At 39.3% G+C, this 23028-nt stretch overlaps 1 pseudogene; it reads right to left on the minus strand.

Annotated features, from left to right (window-relative positions):
- Positions 1-19984: 19984 nt before the first annotated feature.
- LOC148742330 (uncharacterized) lies at positions 19985-22704 on the minus strand (annotated as a pseudogene).
- Between the last annotated feature and the right edge of the window lie 324 nt (positions 22705-23028).

The following is a 23028-nucleotide window of genomic DNA, read 5'->3' on the forward strand; positions in this document are numbered from 1 at the left end:
TTGAAATTTTAATACTCATTTAATTTATTTTGTCAGGAAAAGATGTCTATCAAGGGCATGTGGACTTTCACTTTTGCTTTGGGTAAGTGCATTGCACTTGTTAAATAGTTTTTACGAGAGGGTATCGGGCACATAAGTAAATATTATTTTCAGTTCGCGTCAAGGGCAGTCTTGGGTACGACTCGAAAATTTTTACCGAAATTGTATTTATGATTTGCCGAAGAGGGTAGGCTTGGATCAATTCTATCGGCATACCATAATAAGCGGTGTTTGAGGGGAGCATTCTGCGGGATTTTCACGCAAATATTACCCATACAAAGAGCAGTTGGGGACTACTTTCAATTAAATTCAACGTTTCTAAATACAAATCTTATGTTATCTTATCTTATGCGTTACGTTGATAATTTCTCGTCCTTTTACAGTCTTAATGCACCTTTATCGGTTTGTAAACAAGAGCAAAGTTGTGTTATTTTGAAAAGTATGAGGAATCTACATGCTCCTCAGTGTCGATGGCTAGCGCTGGATATAAATCTACCACAAGCCTTCGATGGATATTTCTTTTTCTAGTTTATATTATAACAGTGAGATAATATAGTGAGAAAAAGGTGATTTGAACTTATTTATTCCTGCAACAATTTCAATATTTTCGGGCCCAAATTCCGCGCGAGTTTCTCGGAGATGAAAAGCAAAGGGTACGTGGAGTTTGAGAAGCCAATCAGTTTCTACTAAAACAATTATTCACCTCAATGTCGGTGCCAAGAGTCCGAGTAACATTTTCCGAGTGATTGTTGAAACGTTGTCTGTATTACTTTATAAGAAACCGATGATAACTTCTGTAATTATTTTTCGGACCTATCAAAACAAATAGGCAGGGTTTATAGTGTTGACAAATCATCCGATGTTCCACGAAATATGTGTTTTCTATCTAACGCGATACAAGGCCAATTGAGCGAAATTGCACCATCGCGTAATATATACAGATCGTACATTAAAGCGTTTGGTACGAAAAAAACGGCCGTAAGCCAGTAAGTTAAAAAAATAGAAAGAGTCACTAATTAACTAGTTGTGCAAAGTGTTTTTATTGGAGCTCATTCCTCTGTGAACTTATGCTCGTTGTTATAGGTGCAATAATCACGCAAGTATATTCCAGACAGGATATCCCAGACTTTGATACAACACAGCTTCTTACAGTGCAAAAAGGGCACTATGTGGAAATACGTTTTAATCTTTGGATACCTTATCAGTTACCTGGAGCACCTTGTGCTGATGAGGAATATCTTGAGATCCGTGATGGGTCTGATCAGTCCGGAAATCTATTGGGTGTATTTTGTGGGAGAGACATTTATGTTACCCTACGCTCCAGTGGACGGAACATGTGGTTGAGATTTTCACCTCACCGTGGATACTTGCTATCGAGCGCCTACTTTGAGGGAAAAGCACTAAATGCAACAGGTAAGGGACCAGTCATTATGTATCGCGGGGGGGTGGAAGATTTTGGGGATCACTTCGTTTTCAAGGGGGAATGGAGAAGGGATCAGTCGTCACTAACAGAGTATAAGTGGGCTACCATAAAAAAAGAAATTGACTGCTGATTAACTGCCAATGCGGAGGGGAGGATCAGAGGAATTTTAAAAAGCCTTAAGCGGGGTCAGGTAAATCTCATTGTCACACAACCCCAAGTCCCCCACCCCTTCCCCCGGCGATAAGTAGTGACTGGCACTTAAATATTTTTAGGTTTAGTTTTTTTCCTTTTAATCAGTTCCTTACATATCATTTCTGAATGCTTGTGCTTAGTTGCCACTGACCTAGGAGGCGTCATGAAGACTCAGTTTGTTCTGCTCAACCATTTTTCATCTTTGTGGTGCCCGGCTCGTGGTGGACCGGCCCCTCGTATTGTCTGGAGGAGGAATGGCGTTGTTGTGCAAAACAGCACTAGCGTGCGACTCTACATCAACGTTACTGAAGAAGAAAGAAATACAAAGTACAGCTGCGGGATGGGCGACCAGTTGAAGAGGAAAAGCATCAGTCTTGTTGTCGAAAGTAAGTTTCAAGTTCGCATCTTTATTTCAAGAGGAGCTCAACTGTTGTGTATGCTTTTGGTAACCTTAATATTCGTCTTGCGTCAAATTTTGGATTTTGGGCTTTAGAATTTAACTTTTCAAGTTACAATTTTACATAAAGGTAACCTAAAAGGTCATATTTATTAAGTAACACAAAGAATAACTGAGTTGCTTATTTCCTATTGCTGGTTTTCACGCTTTTGCTTTGAATTATTGTGAGGCCAGTTACAGCTTTCTTAGGGATCCAACTACCAAATTGACTCTATTGAGCGCTTCCTAGGTATAAGCGCCACATGTCAGAGCAAAGATATTAAAAAGTATTGCATTTAATAAGAGAGCAGCGTTTATTTACGGACCATAACAAAAAGACAACTAGCTACAGCTAGGGCACCGAAACTGCGTCTGTTTGGTAGCTACTGTTCTGCTTTTCTATATAAGCGACATAGCTTGGCTTGTCTCGGTTACCATCTTGTCAGAATTCCATTACACCGCTCGCCTTCATTTAAGCAATTATTTATGGAATGTATCCCGGTGCAGTGTTCCTCTTTCAAACATTTTTGAACGACGCCTTGAGAAGAACAAGTTGTAGCAGCCGTTTGCGTTATCAGAGCATCCGTTGGACAGTTGGAGTGGCTTCTTGTTTGAAATTGTACTGAAATTCAGTTATGCAGTCCTGTAACCAGTCTGAGGCGAAATGCTAGGTTTTTTTTTTTTTTTTTTTTACGAGCAATACGAAATAACATTTTATTCCGGCTTCATTACGAGTGATCTGTCAACGAGATGTATCATGCCTTGACCTTTCTTCTCACTGGAAAGAATTCGACCGGGTTTGAAACTGAATGTGATTACTCACAACTTTCTTATTCTTCGCTTTTCATTGATTTCTGACCATGATCAATTGATTTGCATAAATTTACAACAAATTAAGGCACATTAAAGATCGATTTTTATCAATTGACTACGCCGAGAACCTAGTCCAACAAAAAATGAAAATGGAGAGTCTGTATCCTCTATCTCACGTGGCAAAGTGTGTTAATAATACTGTCAGCCATTGACTGAAACCAACTGGATGCGCAGTTAACGATTTTCGCTGTGATGCCATCGAAAACTGTGCTAATCAAACTTTTGAATATCTAAAACCAGGTATTCGGAAAATTGTTCAGAATTAACAAATATAAGAAACGACTTGGCCAAAGTCTCAAGGCGACGTTAATGCGGTTTTCCCCTCAGCTCAAAAGTAGCGGTCAGAAAAAGATGCAACCATACGATTTTAAAGTTTTCACTTCGAGAGTGATTTTTAACCAGACTACATTTTCATTGCTTCAAGAAAGCTAGAGACAAAGGTCGCGGAACTAAATAAATTTTTATAGAAAGCAAGGGCCATTTTACGCTCAGGGTGGCCAACTGAATGTCGTGCGATCGACGTACATATTACAGGAGGAAATTGAGAATTGTAATATTCGGTAGATTAAACTTTTACAGCAAAGTTTACTTACTCTAAGTCATTCTTATCTTTGGGCAGATCAATCGGAAAATAATGAGGAATACCCCCAATTCCTAACAAATCTCAATAATTTTGTATTTTAGATCAAATTTAATAAATGGGGAATAATAATTATGCCTGTCATTGTAAAAAGAGCTTTTTTTACACTTAAGGCGGAACATAATCATTTGTAAAATCATGTCTTTCATTTCAATGGGTGACATTTTGGTTTCAGATGATGTTGAGGAATACCGCTAAACAGAGGTTTATTTTGCAACGTACCATCATCGATTTGACTCAACAGCTTTCAATTGATAAAATCTTTGAGTAAAAATGAACAATTAAAAACTGAGATGATTCAAATAACAATTGTAATAGAGGCCTGTTTTTGTTTGTCAGAGTGCCCTCAACCATGTCAATGCAAAGTCCTTAAAGGTAACATGAATGGCTTAGTATCGGCTAGTTGTGAAGGAAAACAGCTTAAGTCAATTCCAAAGAAAATTCCGCGAGCTACAGCAAAACTGTAAGTACTATGTATGCATCCGCGCCATATAAAGCCTTAAATTTGGTTTCTGTTTGAATTCAAAGGTAGCACAATGACTCCCGAAAGTATGAGGAGATTACAGCTATTAAATGGGTGAAAACAACAACAAACATCAAAAACTACAACCCAGCAAAAATGTCTTGAGTTTGGTGACAAAAGTTCTATGCTACAAGCGCCAAGGGCGTGATTTTGTCAGGAGCAGAGGAGAAAAATTAATAGCTGAGACCGGACGCGTATGAATTTGGTGTTTTGGTATTGACTGCAGTGGTCCAAAACTAAGCAGCCAAAAGTGAACAGGTCTTCCGGATATAAAATTAAAGAGCTACAGGCGGAGATAATCTTAAAGCGATATGAAATTTCTGAGTTTACTAAATAAACTTTCATAAGATATCTATCTCGGACTATCCGTATCAGAGCACTTAATCTTCTGGTTAAAATAGACTCAACGTAGTACATAAACACTGACAGGCGAAATGACCTTCGACAAAGCAGGATATCATCAGCCAAAAAGACGGAAAATTTTCGTTCATCAGGACTATGTTTAACTGGCCCTCTTCAGACGCTTTCAGACTTTAAGGTAGAAAAAATTTTTTTTGTAAATAAAGCAAATTGGACTTCAAATTTACACGCCTAGATAAGTAAAAGGAAAAAATATTGGGGTTAGCTGGAGATTTCGACTTCAGTAAATTTCTCAAACTCATTATTTCATATCGTGGTAAAGGAGCGCCAATCCGCGTCAGATCACTGCAGTGTAAAAACACCCGACCTAAAAGGGAAATCGTCGATCTTAGATCGATATCAGCGTAATACAAAGTTGTCTGCATCAGGCGCTCATTAGTATATTGGTAAGAGCCGGCTGGTGAATCTCAAAATGAAGGCCACCACTGTGCCTGTGATAGAAAAAAATGGACTGGAGGATTATCAAGGCTTTGACAGCTGCCTCATTTGAATACGAGTTAAGAGCCTGGATTGTTCGTGGGCTGCCGCTGGGGTCCAACAGCCCTTCTTTACATATTACCGCCAATGTTTATCAAATCCGTACAACCTATATGTAGCCCTGAGACGCGATTCTACCGCTACCTCACTGCTGATGAACCATCAGATAAAACCGACAAAGTGTCACTGATGAAGGATTAAACACATTGATCTCCATGCAAGACCGCTGATGAACCCTTCAACACAACCGCTACAGCAACCCTGCTAATGCTTGAGGGCATTCGTCAGAACACCGCTAATGATAGCTGCACCCAGGTTATCAAGAAATGGATATGGCACAGTCCACTACAGACGAACTATTAAAGACAACTGCCACAACAGCAACAACACTGATCACCACTTGAAGATATCTGCTACTAAGCTGTTGATGACTGGTTGAACACAACTCTTACAAAACCACCAAGAATGCTTGGATATAACCGGTACAGCGCCTCTGATAACTTCTTGGAGACAACGGCTAATAAATCTCTTATAAATGTTTTTAAAAAACTACTGAGAAGTGTTGGATGGTTATCCAACAACGCCAAGGAATGCGTGAAAAGAACTGCTGGAAAACCACACTTAAAGATAACCGCCAGAACACCGCTGACGAAAATCCTCTAAAAAACTGCGTACGCTGGAAGATTGTCGCATGAGAAACACTAGAGGGCAACGGTGAAAAAACCGCGCAGGAACGGTTGAATACAAGCGCATTAACACAGAAGGTTTGAGGACAACCGCCACAAAAGCACTGGTGAACGCTCATGAGGGTAACCGTTGAAAAACACGCTAGTTAACAGTTCACAGCTTTTACGATCACAATCAGGACAACTGCCACAAAAAACGCCTAAGAAAGCCCGAAAACAACCGCAGAAATGTCCCTCAGTAACTGCTGCATCACCGCTGAAGAATGAAAACCATTGCAAACCTTCTCAGGAATATATGGAGACAACAAAATCGAAATTAAACCACTAAAAAGGGGTTGAATCCGGCGACAAGACAGATAGGAACAAATAGCGTTATTCGCTAGTAAAACATTAGGGAACGCCTGAAATCGACCGCTACAGAAGCGCTAAGGACTGCAGAGAATCACTGCTGTCAAACTGTAAGAGAACCCTAACGTGTCACCTGTTAGTAGGCTGCAACACTTCCCGTGAACCTGCATCTGCGAGAATGACCGCTTCCAGAATCATCTGAGCCCCTTGTGGTTATATTAGATTTTCACTGACTAGAGCTTTTAGAAGAAATAGAGTATTCAAGGCCGTAATCTTGTCAAAATCAATATCAATAAAGTTTTCAGATGGTATTTATGGTTAAATTATGTGTAAATGCTAAAGAGATAGACCAATTGAATAAATTTAATTAAGAATTAGAAATGTAATTGCGGCTCAATTATTTGCTTTGGTTCGATTCTGTTTATTTTGTTTTATTTTTAACTCTCTTTGCAACCGTCACTCATTATTAAGCGAATTGGTGGGTGTGGATTCCCCACTGCACCCTCCGCAGGTCCTGTCCCTACATGTCAGTACATTGACCCTGAAGATCAAGTGAAACGCTCCTTTTATGTTTGACCCAGTTCAAGCCAATGAGCTTTGGAGCTGATCTCTATATTCGCGGGAAAGAGTTCACTTAAAGCTGATGCACAAAGTGAGACAGAATTAACTCTGAGGGCTGCATTGAAATCAGTCCATAAGAAGATAAACACTTGCTTCTCATCATGATTGTGTAGAGAAAATCAAATGCGTTTAAAATTTTCTAAGAGACTCAGAAAGTATTTCGGGTGTTTCCCTTTGCATCATAATCATTACAGATTTAATGGGTTTTTTTTTCGCTGGTTCTAATAAACAGACAAAGCATTGGTCAAAGCCCATAGCAAGTTCATTTGTACATCAAGCTCCGAGTCAAGTAAACATGCACCACTCCAGACAAGTCATTAATTTTTTTTTAAGCTGTGCAATTCAGGTTCACAGTCAAGTAAATTAGGTAATTGATTTGTTAATATTTTTCAAGGGACCTGTCCAATAACAAGTTGCAGAACTTGCCAGCTGGAGCCTTTAGTAACAACACAAAGCTGGAACATCTGTAAGGACGACATTTCTTTAGCATATTTATAAGTAGATAAACACTTGCTTCTGATCCTGATTGTGTAGGGAAACGTAATATTACGTGTGTTTAAAATTTTCTAAGAGAGCCAAAAAATATTTCGGGTTTTCCCATTGCATCATGACCATTGCAGATTTCATTTTCTTTCTGCTGGTTCTAGCAAACAGAAGAAGCATTGGTAAAAGCCCTCGTATTTTCGAAGAATAATCTCTACTTAGACAGTTAATGATTTCAAGTGCACACGTTACCTTAGGGAGAAACTCACAGTAAGGTCAATTTTGCGTGAAACTTCGAGTCAAATCAACAAGCACCATACGGATAACTCCTTAATTTTTTTGTAAGCTGTGCAATTTAGGTCCACAGTTGAGTAACTGATTTAGGTGATTGATTTGTTAATTTGTTTCAAGGGACCTGTCCAAAAACAAGTTGCAGAACTTGTCAGCAGGAACCTTTAATAACAAAAAACAGCTGGAAGATCTATAAGGACGACGTTTCCTTAGCATACGAACGTTTAGTGTTGATTTTTTGACCACATGCCGATGTATAGAGGCCTGATTTGAACTTTCACATCAGACTGAGTTTCTGGCCTCGGGATCATTGAATATTACTAAAGCAAGTTAGATTTTAGAGCGTCAAATTTCGAAAGTGTTATGAAACTAACGGTGCATAACTTAAATCGTATCAAGATGTTGTGAATTATATACTTTGTCACGTATTATGCTGATGTCATACCCGTGATTCCTTTCATCTGAATCGTATAAATGATATCAGTTACTACAGAAGGACTCAACATTCTGCTTTAACAAGAGGTTTTTTTAATGACGAGAAAAAGCCGATGTAATTTTCAAGCGATCGTTTCAAATACTTAAATAATTTACTCAAATATATGAAACGATCAGACCGCTGCAGGCTAAGTCTTTTTGAAGCCGTTCATGAAACATCGTGAGATAAACGATTACAAGTTCATTTATCTACAAAACCTCAGTGAACAAAATTTTGTGCAAAGTTGTCATCACTGAGCATCTAGGCGTCAAAAGAAAACATTTCAGAATCTGGAACGGATCATGGGAAGTAGGGGATTTTGGTACTTTGGAACACAGTGCTGTATTGCTATTAAACCCTCGTAACTTGGGGAAAAATTGGTTTTAATCGGATTACCATGGCAACGTAAAAACTCAAGCTAACAAACAAGTGCGTTTTAGACTCCGTAAGGGATCAAATGTAAAAGAGTATGCCATGTTGCAAATTTAGAACGATTCTGGAATGTTTCTCTTTTATTCTTATTACAAATCTGAATAACGAAAATGAAATGATAATTGGCTCAACTGCTGGAAATTTGGAGAGGTACAAATTTCCAAGACCTCAGTGTTTCATATCGTGATCAAGGAACACTATTCTGTGCCGGCTTACTGCAGGTTTAAAAAGACTCAACTAAACGGAAAACCGTCGATCATAGATCAGAATAATACATAACGCTCCACATGAGGAGCTTAGCATCCCATTTAGTGTCAGAAAATTTTCACAGTGCTATTGATACCAGAACCCCCTGCCCACCAAATTTAATAGCCACTGACCATAGATATCGAGAAACCGCCGACAGTTGCAAAATTTCCTAGTTCATTTTATTTTTCACAAAGAACATTTTTGATGAAGCTTTTTACAGAATAGTTGCGTTAGTCCAAGTTGATGTTTACTGCTCTAAATTAGTAGAAATAGTTATTCAAATTATTCCAACTTTAAGAGATCGTTCTCTAAAGTTTCAAAAAAATATCAGACAAGACGCGATTAAAATCCATCGCATTCTGTCAGTGTGAGTGAGAGAAATTTTTTGGAAGTGCATTTTTCGAGCTAAACATAAGTTTTTACCCCAGGAATTTGATGTGTGTAGTTGTTGTTTTTGTGTTTTTGTTTTAAACACCCTTAAGCTTTTTGCGCCTATTCAATACCCATTTCTTACAATTTAACTTTATTTTTCTCTAAACTCGGCAAAATTTACCAGGCTTTAAGCGCAATATAAGAACTGTTACGAGACATGTATGGAGAAAAAATGATGACCTTACGGAGAGTTGTCATCGCTGAGCATCCAGGCCTCAAATGACAACATTTTAGACTTTGAAGGAACCATGGGAAGAAGAGGATCTCGGTACCTAAGAATACATCGCTGCATTTTTGTTAAAGCCTTGTAAATCAGTTGTATAACGATAGGAGTTTTAGTTATTTAAGTTTTTCTGTTACATGAAAAATTTCCACTATTTCTCCCCAAATGAATATTTGGTGAGGTCTTCTTATCATAAGTGTTCATATTTTACTGAATAGCCGATTCTACGATGTTTTATCTCTGAGTTGTCTATCACCCTTGCAATCTGGAGTGGATGAGACAAATTTTAGCTCCTGAATACTATGAAAGTTTGCTCATGTACGATAAAAGGATTCAGAAAAATATACTGTATTTTCAAAACAGTCTTTTCTCTTGTTTTATACCGTTATTAATTCAAAAATAATTTTGTCAGTCACAAGTATTTTCTAAGCCGGCTCCTGTGGCTTCTTTGAGGTCTGGTTTCTTCACGGGAGGATCAGTGAACAAAATAAAGCTGAATGAAAACTGTAGACTGGCTAGAAAATGCACGGAGAGAACACAGCTATTTCGTCAAAATCATTCTCAATTGATGTAACTTACGTGTTGTTACTTTCCGATGTCGTCTTCCGAGTGCATCCACGTGCTTTTCGGAAAATTAGCGGCTTTCTTTTACGAAGTGCTATGGATGAGCACTCTTTCAAATATTTTCACCCCGGCAGGAGCTTGAAACACTCACTGCAATGTAACATCAAGAAACTGAAGTGCTGAGCGTGTGCTTCAGGTTGAGAATGACTGTCATTCACCCACCATTCTCATAAAAGTCCATCTTAGGATTCCACAGTGTTTGCCCTTTCAGCTAATGGAATCGTTAGTTTAATAAAAGTACACTCAGCTACCGATAATCAGTTACTCAATGATTTGAATTTTAGGGACATGAAAAGCGTAGGCTGAATTTAAGGCGGTTACGAGCATTTTCAAGATATAGGAATATATACTCTTCTAAGAAAGTATCAGTTTCCTCAACATCTCTAAGAATACGCTTTGTTCTGTTGACTTGTTAAGAATAGAGACCTGTCCAACAACAATTTACAGAATCTACCACCAAATGCGTTTGCTGGCATCAATGCTGCCGAAGATGCAAGGATAACGCTGTGTTCTTTATTTCTTGTCTGAAAAAAAAGTTATTTACCACATCAAAGCCACCAATTGTAAATCAGCAGTGTGTTGTTTACGGTTTTCAATGTAACCTGTGTGATGCGGGTTATGTAGGTTACACGCGGTCATTTACATAATCGTGTAAAAGGACATAAACAACAATCCTCCGCCATTGCCAAACACTGTAAGAACAAGCACAAGACAATGCCCAAGGACCTCCAAAAGCGTTTCGAAGTGCTTAAGAAATGCAGAAACAAATTTGACTGCTTAGTGTACGAAATGCTTTTTATAAGAGGGTTAAAGCCAAATCTTAATGTGCAATCAGACTCCATTCGTGCGAAAGTATTTTTATAATATTTTTATGATCTTCGCACCCTGTTATGTTAATTATTCGCGCCAAAAATGCTTCATAACTTGCAATTTGCATGATCTTTCATATTTTCCTTGATATGAGTCATGGCTACTCCGAAACGTCAGATTTTATCGTTCGCTTTTACAGTTTTATGTCTTAAGAAATCTCTTTTCATACGGACTTTAAAACGCGATAATCAACTACACTCGTTTAGAAGACTTGAACAGTCTAGTAAGAAACAGATCAACTGCGATGGTTCGATTGAATTTCTTCGACTCTGTCAGAACTTTGATCTCACTTCAACATTCGCCAATATTGACAAAGGAAGGAGCTCTAAATGGAAGCAGTCATCGGAAGCCCTCGGAAGGAATGTTAACTCAGAAGAGCTTAAAAAAAAGATCAAACAAAGTGCATCTCTCAAGCACGAGATCAACTCCGTCCACGACGAGATTCGCCGAAGCGGCAGTTTGTTCCGTTATGCCTCCAGTCTTTAAGCACAATGGTCAACCTTAGAAACAAACACTATCAGGAGGTCATGAGCACTCACACAAAGAAGATCGCAAGGCTACTGTACAAAGAAACGGATGTTGATGAGCATATACAGAACATATCGTCCTACAATTTCCCTTTCTTCCAGAAACTGGTCTTGTGTGGGGGCTTGAAATTTGCCTTTCCCCAACGGGTGTCATCGATTGAAGGGAAAGCCAGCTTTGAGAAGGCCTACTGGAGCCTTGAACCTCATCTCGGAAACGATGATTTGAAAGAGTTGGCGGCTGCAACCCTACGATCCGTAGCACTGAACTACATCCAGCGCAAAGCACCGAAAGACACTTCTGCTTGCTATCGATCAATTAAAACAACGAGACGACATCGTCATCACGAAACCAGATAAAGGTTCAGGAGTGGTCGTAATAGACAAGTCCGAATATCTACGACTGTTATCTGAAGCATCGATCAATGATTCAAGCAAATTTCGGGCGGTTCCTCTCGAAAGGCCCTCGGGTAGAGGCAGACCACCAACATATTATCACCCTCTTCTACAGAAAGAGAAAGAATTATAGTCTATCGTTCGTAGAATTCTACCCAAACCTATTGCAGATACGGTCCGCCCTACAGGCTCCAGATTAGCGCATTTGTATATATGGCTTATCAAAGACACACAAGGATCGGTTGGCAATGCGCCCTATATTATCAGCAACGCAAACATACAGTTACGTTTTAGCAAAATGGCTCGACACTAAACTCAGTATTCATATTGTAATTCAGGAATAATCTTCCCTGTCGGCTCACTGTCCTGATCAGAATTAAGACAAAAGCTCTACACGATGAGCTCGGCCGTTAGTGTCAGAGACTTCGCATTGTGCCATTAGTTCCAGCGGTATTATAGAGGTTGTATCCAATTGTTCATCAGTGATCTTGTAGTGGATATGTTCCAGCTTTTATTACTGTAACATCCATTTTGAAATCTCTGGTGGTCCCTGTAATCTGATTGGCTCTAATTGGTGCGATTTATTCCCAAATCGCATCATTTTTTGCTCTAAATCGCATCACTTTACACTTGACTGAGTTTTTTGACACATTTCTGTTTTGCATACAAAATAAGATGTAAAAGCATTTCCAGCTCCACTTTTTATTTGAAAACCGGCTCAGTACTGCATCAATAAAATATTTGAATTGACCAAGTCCTGTATTTGCAATTAGGTGATTCCAAAATGGATGTAATAAAGTGGTAGTTGAACCTCGTGTCGTGCAAGTTTGGTTTGAAATCATACTTGCGATTTTAAATCGAACTCGCGCTACGCGCTCATTCGATTTTGAAATCACGCATATGATTCCAGCCGCAATTGCACTCCACTCAGTTCAATTACCATTATTTATTAGCGGTGTTGTTGCTCAGTGCAAACAAACGTTCATCAGCGCTGTTACAACGGTTGCGTTCAAGGTTTATCAGCTGTATTGAAGAAGATGTCTTAAAGCGTTCCTCAGACACATGCCATCTCACCGATTTCTCTCAAACTTTCACAGTTTAGGAGGGTCACTAAGTTATTCAAAACTCCCGATTAGGTCAGGCTACTGGCTTATCCCTGGCGTATCAGAGTCCCCCCCCCCCCCCCCCCCATCAAATCCCTGTGGTAAAATGCTAAATTTAGCTTTTGTAGTCGTCCTGAGTGCACCCGTCTATCGCGTCCAATTCTGGTCGAAACAAAATTTTCGGAACTTTTACACATAGCAGTCATATGATAAAATTCTTTTTGACTGAGTTTGGGTGGGACGGACGGGAAATATTTGGCACTCGGTCATGGCGCGAGGATGTCGCGGGTGACCTCAAGCCAAAATTCTCCCGTGCGGCCTTACAACTCGGTTAATAAGTACAGTATTTATCCGTTGGAAGTAATTGAGAACCGTATTTTGGAACTCCCAGTTAAAAGAAACGCTTTCCCTTGCCCGGTAAACGTACACTGTGAGCTAATGTGCGCCACATTGTACGTTTTCCAAGCTCTCAGCCGACCAGACTTAAAAGCCATTGACCATGAATATTGAGAAACCGTCGACAGTTACAAAATTTCGTAGAACCTTTTTCAAAAATTATCAAAAGGTTCTATCGCGCTTTGCTTTCTTCGATAAATCGAGAAGTTCAAAATTCGCCTAAATGGCTGTTGCCCCCCCCCATTAAATAATGAAAAATTATGCAACTTCAGCAACTTCGTACGCCCCCAACACGATGAAATACCGCTTTCAAATTTTTTGTGATAGCAGATGGTCCTTTTTTTCGCAGAGGTGATATAAAGATCAACTTCGATGGCCTATAAAGGGGTCTGCCATATATATTTACAGATCATATTCTACATCACCTTAAAGCTTTATCCTTGTAGTCGAATTCCTCTGATTTTCTATCTTTGCCCCAAAGCGTCCAGGTTGAAAAGAGTTCGGGCTATCATAACAAAAAATTAGATCTTAAGAAACCTTCGGTAAGTCTAGGATAACTGGATTTTAAAGTAACAAGCGTGCAGGATGGATGTCACGGCAAACCAAGTTTGCGTACATTTATCAAAGAGATGAACGTAGCTTCTCGTCTCGGAAAATATGGACCTGTGCGACCTCGGGGATCTCCAAGCCAGCAAAGATTTTTGCCACACTTATAAGTCTAATGAAGCGATTCATAAATGGGGGAACGACTGAAACGATGCCACAAAGATTCAACTGAGAAGTACGGAGGGAGGGGGTGGGGAGGGGCGAAAGAGTGCTAGAAACTCAAGACTCTTCCTAAAATATAAAGAAACACTGTATAGCTGGCATCCAGGCCTTGAATAACTTTTCCTTTGAACCTGAGAGCTTAACAAAAGCGTACAATGTGGGCAAGGGCAATTTTTTTTACTGGGACAACTTCAGAAATATGGTTTTGCACAACATACAATATTGCCCATTGGAGATATTTACAATTGCAAAAACCCCATTTTTTATTTCTTTTTTCGAATAGTTGGTTACTCAGTACATTTAACTGCTCCAAATTTGCAGAAATAATATCCTGATTTATCAAATTAATCCAACGTTAAGGGATCGTTTTCTAAAGGTTCAAAAAACCATTAGACAAAATGCGATTAGAATCCATCGCATTTTGTTAGTGCGAGAGAGATTCGTCAAAGTGCATTTTTCGAGCTAAATTTTGGGATTTGATGTGGGAACTCTTATAACTCAGGATAAGCCGAGAGTTCGAACTAAATCTGTGAAAGTGTAAAAGAAATCTGTTAGATGGCATGTGTCACGCCTGCCCGGCACTCTCGTAGACAAACTCTTAAACCGTTCATCAGCGGTGTCGTAGCAATTGCAATACAACCATCCAAAACTACCCTTATAATGAGTAAAAAGAACTTCCAGGGATTAGCATTTAAAGACATCCTCCACAAAACAGCTCACAGGTGCACTCCTGTAACACCCTTAGAAGGCGACAACTAAAACGCGCCACATCATCGCTAATGAACACTTGAAGACCTGCATTACAACACGCCTGGTGAATCCTGTATGAAAACCACAGCGCTGATGAACGCTTGAATTACAACCATAAAAACGATACAGAATAACGGTTGCCGGGATATCTCCGCTTCAACACCGTCCGCAGATTTATGCTTGAATACAGTTTTACAACATTGCTGATTAACGTTTTGGAAAATCCTATAAAGAAAAAAAAAACCTTCAGAAGTGCATCCGCTGTTAGACCGCTTGAAGACAACGGCTAATAAACCGTTTAGGTACGGTTGAATGTAAACGCTTCAACAGCGATGATAGAGGCCTAGTGACAAACGCTTTAGAAGTGTTGATGAACGCTTGAAGACAACCAGTGGAAAACCATTGATAAATAGTCGAAGAAAGAAGACAACAGCCATAACGCCGCTGATGAAAGCTCAACGTCAGTTGCCACAAAAACGCTCAAAATCGCTTGAATGCAATCATTAAAACACTTCTCTGGACTGCATGAAGACAGCCGCCACTAAAAAACCCACAATGTAAACGATATTCCTGCTGCATATGCTAATATTTACGTTCCTGTTCATCTGCTCCACCTTTATCAACTCCGAAAGACTCCCTTAGGTCCTTAATTGCTTACCCTTTCGACTTACTCCTGGTCACTTCGCGTTTCATTGAACGGTTGGAATATAGGACCAGCTAAGCTACTAAAAGATTTTAACAAAAGATGATCTAAAAAGTTCAATGTTCTCCATTTCTTTCAAGTTGTGATTCCGTTGAATTTTCGTCAAGCACTGCATGTATTCGCCCTCTTTAAAAATTGCGCCACTGCTCAGAAAGCCAATGTGAAATGTGAAATTTTTGCCACTTGATTGAGGTATTTTATTTCGCGTTAGGATCTCTAGGGTAGAGAAAAGACAAACTAAGTTAATAACTATTCATTAATATGTATTTGGGGAAAAAGAAAATGTTCATAGTATCTTGAAAAAGTATCGTATGCTTTCAAGATATTGTCCATGGAAAACATTATTTTAGACAGCAGAGTCACGCTTCGCTGAGGTGCCGTATTGATTTCAGGGACCTGTCCAATAACCAGTTACAGGATTTACCGCCAGGAGTGCTTGCCGGCATCAGGATTCCTCGCTGGGGAAGCTTAAAGCTGTAAGTAAGCCTCTTTTACTGTAAACCAAGGTTGATTAAGAATAAAAGAAAGAAAGGGAAAACAATCAATTGACCAGAGGCTAACTAAAGAGCCAAACATCACCGAGGAGCCGCTGCTTTCTAACTGTATCAAACTCGTTCATATAAGATCACATAAAGCCTCTTGTTTCACAAGGTAACTGTGGAAATATGTGAACAGAAAGGTTGGCAGAATACTCGCTATAGAGATGATTCCAAATATTTCTTCAAGTTCTCAATACGCGAGTTCAATTTAGTTCGTTCCATAAACAGCTTCAGATGTTAAATAATGGACCATACGGGGGTCAAAGGATAGCGCCTACAGTTTATGTTAAAATATCAATAAACACTTTTTTAAATTTGATAATTCCAGCTTATTAAACGAAATCCGGGCCCCATGGTTTTGAAATTATTACTTCTACAAATATACTTAGATGTGCAGATGTTTTCAATCTCAGAAAGACTAAATAAACGATACTATTGCGCCTTAGGATCATTGGAAATTAGTAAAACTGGTTTAAATTTCAGAAGTGGAAATGAAGACATTCGATAATGTTAAAAATTGCATCGCATAAACTATATCAATAAGGAGCTTGTGAATTGTTTATTTGTTATGCATTTTGCGAATGTTATAGTCGTGGAGTTTCTCTTTATCCGAATTACAATTTATATTAATCACAACGGATCAACATTATTCTTTAACATGATGTTTTTTTTAAAAGGAGCGTTTGCGACTTATTTGCTGACGCTTCGAACACCCGAATTTTCACAAATGTACGTGCATGAACAATTCAGCACGCTGTAACAAAGTTTCTTTCAAACCCTTAGTGGATGTTTTTCTTGACTGCCGCGAGCGAACGATTTAAATCGACAGAGCATGTTTGTACTAAAGCTTTCTGTCAAAGTTTTACAATAAAAAAACCTGACTGAATCATCTGTTTTGATACAGAGTAAAAAACCATTTTTTTCACAATGTCAGTCACTGTTCCATTGATCACCCAACTCTAGTTCCTTTATCAGCATAATTAAGTGCCACTCCCGCTAAGAGCGGTCCTCTCGACTTCCCGTCCAAAACAATTTTCCTTCATTTTTTTCCTATGAAAAGGGTTTAGGACATACATTTCAAAAATAGTTGGGTTGTTTTCCAATTCTCTTTTTTTGCCTCACCATAAGCGAGAATTGACTATTGGCTTGACCAAAAGAGAACGATTTAAAAGAGAACGATCGAAAGGGTAAATTTCACAGCTTTTGTCGAGCGCGCGGAATTCTCTCTTGCTTCAAGTGCTATGTTCACTCAGTTCACATACAAAATATGGAAACTTCACTTGAAATCCTATTCATACCAGCTTGATTAGAAGAGACCCTTCCCTTCCACCTTAATTTGCATATCAAAAATTAACCAATTTAAAACAAAGAATTCTCAAAATGCAGGAGTAGATCGGGCTAAACAGTCATATCGTAGGATAGTTTATACACCAAGGAGGTCACCGATTGTTTCAAACCTGTGGGTATCTCTCTAGCTTTCATCCACCATCCTCTTGAAAACAGCGCAAATCAATGTCTTTACTTAATCGCGCACGTGTCAAAGCTCATTTGCATAATTCTGAAAAATGATCTATGATATGTCTTCCACCGTTCAAACTTTATTTGTTTATCTTCTACGTAAAGTATTTTAACTTTTCATAACAATTGCATGGAAAAAAAAGCAAGTCGTCCTAAAACGTTGCATAAACATGATCAGTCGTAACGCTTGCACGACAAAGTAAACAAAGGCGATCAGAAGCTCCTCGGTAATTTAGTAGTAGTAGTAGTAGAAGTAGTAGAAACTTTATTAAAGTGTCAAAAAACCGTCTAGCCAGGGAACGAATCCCTTACTAATTTGGGGACACCAATTAGGGGAGAATATACAAACTAAATACAGTAGTAGATAAAATATCTATAGTTAACTTATTAAGAGATTTATAGTAAAAACACACAGAAGTCAAAATGAACAAAGGCTACAGCCTGCGCAGCCATCATCTAAAAGTTCACTTATATTGAGTTGGCGTATCTTGCTTTTAAACGACGTTAGGGTTGTGACGTCCCTGATACTCTTGGGTAGTTTTGTCCATAGCTTAGGCCCTAAATATCTAATAGAGTGCTTGCCATAGGTGACTGTCTCATACCTAGGTATAGAGAAATCTGCTTGCCGCAGATTGTAATTACTATTTGGTTCTTTAAAGATGTTACTTATATATGCAGGGCACAGTTTATGTTTTACTTTATACATAAGTATGCACAGATCCTGTAAGCGACTATTTAGTAGTGTTGGCAGATCTGCCTTCTCTAATAGTTGTTCATAACTAGAATTATTATCCTTGAAAACCGCTCTAAGTCCTCTTTCTTGTAGTCTTTCAAGCTTTCGAGTGTCACTCGCTTTACAAAGATGCCACACTAGGTGACAGTACGTGAGGAATGGTAATATCGCGCTTTTGAATAATATTAACTTAGATTTCATGGGAATTAAATTACGTAGTCTCATTAGAACACCAATTCTCTGGCTGGCTTTTTTACAAACAGAGATTACATGCTCAGAGAAATTTAGCTTAGAATCTAACACTACTCCTAGAAGTATGATATTATCTTTAGTTTCAATCACAACATCATTCACGCAAATATTGCTGTCATTTTGAGTGGAGCCCAAGTTCAAAACTTGGTACTTTTTGAGGTTTCCCGCCAATAAGTTAGAATTGTACCACGTTGTTGCTAAGTTGGCACTATCCTTTAACTGGGAAGTCAATCAGGTCAATAGCCACGTACAGAGTGGAGAAGATCAAAATGAAACAATACAATTTGGCACTCTGGTCATTTCAGACACACTGTGTTGCTTAAAAGGACACACAAACAAGTTAAAATACACGTATGTTACCGTGTTATTTACAAAACAACCTCCTGCATAAAGATAATTTCGTAAATGGTAGTCCAGACTTTCCGTGACATACTTCTCAGCTTTGAGGTAATTTGTTGATGATAATGATATCCAAGCAGTTAATAAGAGCGAAACGTTAGTAATCCACCCGCCACATCTCCCACTATTACTAGGCTAAATCTTTTTGTCTGAATACTTTTATCTTGAAATGTATGAGGCATTTCGCGATGCAATCAGTCTAAGTTAGAGACTGGCAGTCTAAATCCCACAAGGATCAACGAACGCTTTCCATTCCACTAATTTATTCTTGTTTTTCTCGTTGCCATGTTCCCACCAAAAACGTAGCTCCATTTTCTGCCTTTAAAGCACACACAACCCACAATTCCTCTATTCGCTCCGACGAAGGGCTAACGCTCAAAACGTCAGCTTTTGTAATCGTAACGGTGGCAAATTTACCAATTCAACTTTGTTGATATATCCAAATTATTTCGTTACCCCCACCGACGCAGTCCCAAACAGTTTCTTTCGAAACTATCAGCCTTTATAAGCTAGAGACCGGTCATTGGTTATAAACCGGGAGGGGTACAGGAGGGAATCGGAGGATTTTGGTAGTATTACAATAAATTCCACCTAAACCCGCATTAAGGCTCTGTGATATTCGTATAACACCGACCTCACAATGGCAGTAAATAGGCAGTCTATAATCATCAGTCCTCCTTTAATTTCTGTTGGCGACAACTTATCGTTTCATTATTATTCAGTTTCATTTCCGATTGCCTAAATCACGGATTTCAAACTTTCGAAACTATCACAACTAGCTTGAGGTTCATGAGAACAACTTCCTTGAAACCCGGGGTTTTGGGGATCGCTTAGAGAAAAACGCATACACGCATACAATGGTCATGGCAAAGACTGCCATCCTCTTGACAGTGCATCCCATACGCTGTCTTCAGGTATTGCTTTGCATCCTTCAGATTCTTCCGAACGTCTTCACACCACTTTGCAGTTGCCCCGCCCTCTTCCAATTCCTCCACTATCTTGTGCATTGCTTTCAACCCTTCCGCTCCGCTTGCAACAGTGTTGTCTAGCCCTTGAAGGGATCGCCTTTGAGAGGGCTCCCCTGCTTGCAAAATTCTGTAAAGCGTTGATTTTCCAAGGTGGTCAAAGACTTCCTCGCAACAGTGCTTAACTGAAAGATTGTTTAATCATCGTTGATCGTCCAGCAATTCTGATGACATTTGGCAGGACAAGACGATCACTAGAGTGAAGTTTTAAAGTCCTTGTTCCATAGGCCACACCTTTTTAAAATATGGTTGGTCTACAAAAGACAGAAAATGATCAAGTTTCACTAGGTCTATTCGGACTCTGCGGTGTGGCAGTTTGATGACGTTGAAACCAGCTTCGACATTTTTGGCATGAGCCCTTGCCTTCTTAATTTGTCGATCGCTCAGTTTTTCAGATGCCTGGTGCATTTTCTTTAAGAATTTCGCTGAAGAGCTCGTTGCATATATCATCAAGATCTGCGTTTTCAGGTTCCTCGAAGGTCCCTGTTTGTATGCGGTTATCAGCGACTTCAAGTCACCCGAACAAACTTCATTTGTTATCGGAGCCTTGAATGCTTGCAATAACTCTTCGCTGTCTTTTGGAGCGATTACAATGCAAAGAGCACGACATGTCTCTTCCACGTGATCCAAACATAGGGCTTTTTCATTTGTTGTTACCTATTCCCATTCCTTTTAAAGCCCAGAAGAAACCGGTTCTACTTTTTGCCCTGTGAGTGAGGCAGACCTTGTCATAACCTCATTGTAGGTCTTTACAGGTTTTTAATTTTTTAATTATAGACTAGTGAGCAGCACTTCTGCTAACAGTAGTGGCAAAACTTTTTCTATTTTCCTACGTGTTTCGTCTAACTGTCGTACACTTCTCCTTGGGGGCCACGGTTTTAGCTAAGACCGTAGCCCCCAAAATATTTTTCTCACCTTGCCTTACACGTGTAAAATTTTTCACAACTTCGCCTGTTTCTGTTCGGAAGTCCGGCCAGGCCTTTACGGTCATTGGCCCTTGTAACTTTGGCTTATAAATACAGGCGTTTAGTCACACTTGTAAAACTACCCGAGAAATTCTACGAAAGTTAGACGAAACGCGTTGGAAAATACAAGAAATTTTGCAACTACTGTTCGCAGAAGTGCTTCTCACCAGTCTATGACTAAAAAATTAAAAAAAATTAGCTCCCCCCTCTCGCTTTCTCTCTCTCTCTCTCTCTCTCTCTCTCTCTCTCTCTCTCTCTCTCTCTCTCTCTCTCTCTCTCTCTCTCTCTCTCTTTCTCTCTCTTTCTCTCTCTCGCTCTTTTTTGTTATTATTCCTTTTTATTCATTGCAATTTTCATATGGACATCCTTTCCCTATTCTTGTTCTTACCCCTGTTCCTCTCTAATTACGATGCAAAACGTGCCCTTTCATTCACAACACTGAGAAAATATCGGGACCCAAATGATCCATTAAGATCACCGATCACTTCACGTGCACCTCCGGCAATGTAATCGATTGCATAACTTGCCCTTATTGCAAAATATTTACATCGGCGAAACAGGCAGAAGACTTGGTGACCGATTCCGAGAACACCTTCGCGACGTGGAGAGGAATGACAAGGACACATCGAAACAAGTCGCTAGACATTTTAATTCACCTAACCATTCTAAGCAACACATGGCAATCTGCGGTCTTTCCTTACTATTAGGTGGCACGGAAAGCCGGAAAACTCTTGAACAAAAGCTCATCTTTCAAACCGGCAGTCTAAATCCCAGAGGTATCAATGAACGCTTTTCATTCCACTAATTTAATCGTGTTTTTCTCGTTGCCATGTTCCCACCAATCATGTAGCTCCTTTTCCGCCTTTAAAAGCACACACAACCCACAATTTCTCTATTCTCTCCGACGAAGGGCTAACGCTCGAAACGTCAGCTTTATTTTTTTATAATCGTAACGCTAGTCAATTTACCATTTCAACTTTATTGATATATTCAAATTATTTCCTCTCTAATTACTTGTATCAAGAGCAAATAATTGGATATTTTTTCACTCTGTTGCAAACGTTAGTAGCGTTATTTAAATCGCAAGGCGTAATTAAATTTTCCTTGTAAAACGGCTTCTAACTTTGAACACTTTTTGGCCTACCGCACCAACATGAAAGTTGTCTATCTCGAAATATTTTCTGTCATTACCAACACTTTACAATTGCGAATGGTTTGTCTCGACTCCAAAGCTTTTGGCTCTGGCGGGCAAATCTCCCACCACGCCGCCGACAAATTTTTCCTGGATGACAACTGGACAAAATCGAGTAATTAAACAAAGCCGTATTAAACTTGAGCGGATGCAAAAAAAAGAGATAGAATTTTGTCATGAAAAAAATTGTCTTTTAATCTTGTGGAGACTCCACCTGTTGCTGTAGCTAGGCCCTCACAAATCAATTTTTAATAAAATAATAACCTTCGCATTCAAGGAGTTGAAAATAGTACTCACGTGATCCGACTGGAACTATCATTCGGAAAATTTCGAAATTAAAACATCTCTAGCCAGTCTGGCGGTGAATACTCGGCCTCCTTTCACTGCCTCATATTTCCCTTTGTGCTCTTGATGCTGACAAGTACTTTTACCGCATTTCCAGTGTTTTCCCAAAACGTTCCGATGTTTAGAACATGCAAACTTCCGCTTTATTTTTTCCTTTTCGGAGCCAAAATGACCTGAACGAAGCAAAATTGACTCGTACTCGAGGATTTCGCTGGATAGATGGTACTTCAAATGACTTGATACGTCGTCCTTGCATTCCAGGAGAGATATCAGGACAAAAGCTCCGCTTAAATACCCGCATCCACTACAATCCTTGCTTTCCATGAAACAAGTAGACATTTTTTGCGATAAATTTCTCAAAACATATCAATAACTTAGGATCCTCTCCTCTCGGCTAAACAACATATGGGTAAAAGACATCCAAAGCGAGAGGGCTGGAGAGAGGTATGCTAGAATCTTCAGGGGGGGGGGGGGAGGTAGACCAATGTAAGCTCAATTACCGTCCCCAATTCTTTTATTTCAGTCCATCTATTACTTTTGGTCTAATTCGTTACGTGAATTACTTTTAAGTTTCAATTTACATATCCGTGAAACAAGTCATGGAACAAATAAAAAGTAAGCATAGTCACGTCACGCAACATACCAGGCCGGGTTTGCCTCCTA

The sequence above is a fragment of the Stylophora pistillata genome, chromosome 1, assembly GCF_964205215.1.
Source record: "Stylophora pistillata chromosome 1, jaStyPist1.2, whole genome shotgun sequence".
In the NCBI taxonomy this organism is placed as follows: domain Eukaryota; kingdom Metazoa; phylum Cnidaria; class Anthozoa; order Scleractinia; family Pocilloporidae; genus Stylophora; species Stylophora pistillata.